We start from the raw sequence: 2,247 nt of genomic DNA, 5'->3' as shown, positions 1-2,247 counted from the left end.
TAAGATAATTTATATCTAAATGAGGTTCAGAGTCATCCCAGTTCTAACAGCTTTTTGCCAAAGATGTAAATTAAAGAGCTAAAATGTATTGTCTTATTTTATGTAAGAAATGACTCTTTCTACAATTGCCACATAACAACTGATGAAAGAGTGTTTGCGTTTTTAGTCAATGTTTGTTAGAGTAGTCTTTGACCTCTAGTATCAGCATTACATGGGAGCTTGTTAGAATGGGATACATAAATTAGGCTTTCTGGATTGGAACCCTGGGACCAGCCTTTCTATCAAGGACTTCTTAAGTGCCCTAAAGTTTGAGAACCACTGCTTTGCAGCCTCCAGCAGTGTGGAGCTTCAGTGCTGACTGCACTGGAATCATTCTGTAGGTAGTTACAATTATGGATAGTTTAGTTCCATCCAGAAGGGAACCACGGATATTCAGATTACATTCATTCTCTCATTGTGTCCCTTAGTTATTTCTGAGAGCTTCCACAAAGTCGGCACTCCTTGTGCTGAGAGGTAGAGTCACTTATGGTCTGTTTGGCCTTCATTATGCTGTCTCTGCCTGTGACTGTATCTCCAGCTTGTAACTGCTGGTAGGTAGAGAGGAGTGATTTCCCCTCCTCATTATCACTCTCACAATCTTGAAGCTGAACTTTTCTTAATTCTTCATTAAGAAGTGGAAATCAACAGATAAAATTTTGAAACTTTTCCCAAAGGCCTTCTCACTAGAAAAGGTACCTCACAAACATATTCTCAGTCTACCATCCTCATTAAGCAATGCAGAAATCCCTAACTCTCACTTTCTTTTCCTACCTCTAGGAATGCTTAACCATTATAAAGTACAGAGAGAAAATAAGATATTACCTTCACCCAAATCCCTACGGAAACATTCCCAGCCTGTCCTCTATCTATGAAATCTACAGATTTAAGTCTTTGAACTTTGACTCAAAATGATTTACATTACCAAGCAGAACCCCTAGCTTCTCTGTATAAAACATCTGCTTTCATTGTCAGTAGTTATAATATTTTCCCCCATATAAATCAGTTCTTGATTTTATTTGAGTAATTTAGGTCTCTATGACATGATTTTCCTAGGACAGGGTTTTCTTCCAAGGAACATTGATGTTTCTACCATTTGAAATCAAAACCATTTGCAGCCTTTTTTGGGGGGTGTGGGGTGTGGGCGTGGGGTGTGGTGCATGGTCCAGGAATCGAACCCGGGTCTCCTGCATCAAAGGCGAGCATTCTACCACTGAACCACCCATGCAGCTTTTTAATGACAAACTTTTTCTAATTCCTATCCTTCATGACCTCAAAATCTTTGTGCCAAAGCTCAGAGATGACACTTTGATATATATCATATATATTTAAGAAGGCTATTGCTTTAGGACATATAAGATTTCTTAAGATGGAAAAATTATAGGTTTAACAGGGTTTTTTCCATAACTATTCATTTCTACAAAATGGCAGGGTAATTAAAGAATGACAGATTGCTGATAGTAAATTAAAAAAACACATTTGGCTTATTTATTATTCTAGTTTTATTATATTTTTCTAAAGCAGTATAATTAAATGACTGTCTTTCCAGATTTCAGTAATAATAAAAAAATGAAAATAGATTTATTAGTGTTAAGGAACCTTCAATTGAAAGGTACCTGTGGGGCCTACTGGTAAGTGTCAGATTTAACAGAAGCAAAACACTCCTAATGCTTTGTTCATATTTGGTGTGTGACACACTAATTGTATTAGCTGTGTAGTTTTCAGTCAGCCTCTACTTTCCATTTTCTAAGTTGCAAAAAGACTGACATCTCTAAACTTTAATTTCTTATATGGCCCTCTAAAACTCAAAGGTTGAGTTAGAAGGCACGTGATATGTTGGCATCAAAATCATTACAAAATATTTGTTTCATTAACTACAAATGATGGTACAATTAAAAGAATAGAGCTTGAGCTGGAAGCAATCTTTTGTGAAATCAGAAATGTAAATTTAAGATGAAGAAGTTCATTTAAATATTCAGTTTGTTTAATAAAATGTTTACCAGTACTTTTTCCATTGTGGAGTTCCTGGAAAATAATTTACTTATGCCTTAGAAAAATTTCCTGGTAATTAAAAAAATAAAATGTAATAGAAATTTTCTCAGGTCTCACCAGCCTGTTAGTATATATGAAGTTATATCAATTAAATACCTATGTTTGCTGGCCTATTTTCCCCACCTGCTAGCATGGGTTGTCTACATTACTAAAATGTAG

At 35.5% G+C, this 2,247-nt stretch overlaps 1 non-coding gene across 1 annotated transcript; it reads right to left on the bottom strand.

The window, feature by feature from the left end:
• Positions 1-1,193: 1,193 nt before the first annotated feature.
• Positions 1,194-1,264, bottom strand: TRNAQ-UUG (transfer RNA glutamine (anticodon UUG)). Its single transcript has one exon. It is a non-coding gene; the product is annotated as a tRNA-Gln (tRNA).
• Between the last annotated feature and the right edge of the window lie 983 nt (positions 1,265-2,247).

Source organism: Tamandua tetradactyla, chromosome 6 (assembly GCF_023851605.1).
Source record: "Tamandua tetradactyla isolate mTamTet1 chromosome 6, mTamTet1.pri, whole genome shotgun sequence".
Classification (NCBI taxonomy): domain Eukaryota; kingdom Metazoa; phylum Chordata; class Mammalia; order Pilosa; family Myrmecophagidae; genus Tamandua; species Tamandua tetradactyla.
Note: the sequence above shows the minus strand (reverse complement) of the source record. Positions and strands in the feature narration are given on the sequence as shown.